Source organism: Pseudophryne corroboree, unplaced genomic scaffold (assembly GCF_028390025.1).
Source record: "Pseudophryne corroboree isolate aPseCor3 unplaced genomic scaffold, aPseCor3.hap2 scaffold_957, whole genome shotgun sequence".
Taxonomy (NCBI): domain Eukaryota; kingdom Metazoa; phylum Chordata; class Amphibia; order Anura; family Myobatrachidae; genus Pseudophryne; species Pseudophryne corroboree.
In genome coordinates, this window is record NW_026970537.1 from 30042 (window position 1) to 31351 (window position 1310).

Below are 1310 nucleotides of genomic sequence, written 5' to 3' on the forward strand. Positions count from 1 at the left end.
TGAAAAGTGTCCACAAAGCCAAGTCTCTGATTAACACCTTTGTAAGGATGGTTTTTCACCTATTACTAAATTAAACTTGCTTCATTGGAAAGGCAGCAAGATGCATCCTCATTTCAATGTCTACTGAAATAATACAGGTTGACACCAGGAAACATTAACGCCACTGCATCCTTGCTGCTTTCTCATGTGGAAGTCTGTTTAATGTGAAAACAAGGTGATATCTAATTAGCACACAGGTAAGGAATTAAGAAAATCTTTATTTAAGGGTGAAGATGTTTCTCACAAAATCGTTGCCCCAATGCATCATTGAAATTCAAGCTGGAAAGATGATTTTAATATATCACTTGTACATTTTGTATTGCTCTTCTGGTGACAATGTAGTTTGTTTTTGTCAATTACCATTTTAATAATAGGGTAAAGAAAATTAAGTGGATTTTTGACAGAAAACAATACTGTCAATATACTATTAAAACAAATTAAAATGGTAAAAGTTATTGTACTTTAAGTAAAAATAAAAGAGCCAAAATATCAATCCCAGTTTTGGATTACTTTAATTAAAAAAAAAAAAGCATACAGCAGAGGATAGTTTCAATCTGCCTACCTCTGGGTTATGAGCCCAGCATGCTTCCATTGCTGTACTTTGCTGCACATGTAAGTGCAAGAGATCCTGAAGCACTCACTCATCATGGGAAAGTACCAATGTGTTTCTTCGTTGGTTGATGGAAGAAACATCTTACAAAAACTCTCCAGATTATTGACTTTTTAAAGTTTTTCTAGGAAACGTTTTAGATGAATGCTTATTAGCCTTTGTCAGTATGCACTTTCGCAAAGTGTCTCTGTGGCGCAATCAGTTAGTGTGTACGGCTATTAACTAAAAGGTTGGTGGTTCAATCCCACCCAGGGATGTAATTGATCTTGTTATCAGATTTTGGTGATCTTTAAGTAGACAAGTCAAAATTTCAAACCCCCTCTTATGGTGTAGGGTACCTGGCCTTCTCTGATGTAATCAGAGTTAGATTTGATTCATTGATTTTATAAAAACAGCGAGGAAGCACAATTTAGCAGTGGTTTGCAGAGAAAAAAAATATGCTGGCAGAAAAATCCAATTGAGTGATTAAACAGCTCTTCATTTTCTGGCTTTATTTTTATGCTAACAAATTTGTTCTCTGAAAAGTGTCCACAAAGCCAAGTCTCTGATTAACACCTTTGTAAGGATGGTTTTTCACCTATTACTAAATTAAACTTGCTTCATTGGAAAGGCAGCAAGATGCATCCTCATTTCAATGTCTACTGAAATAATACAAGTTGAC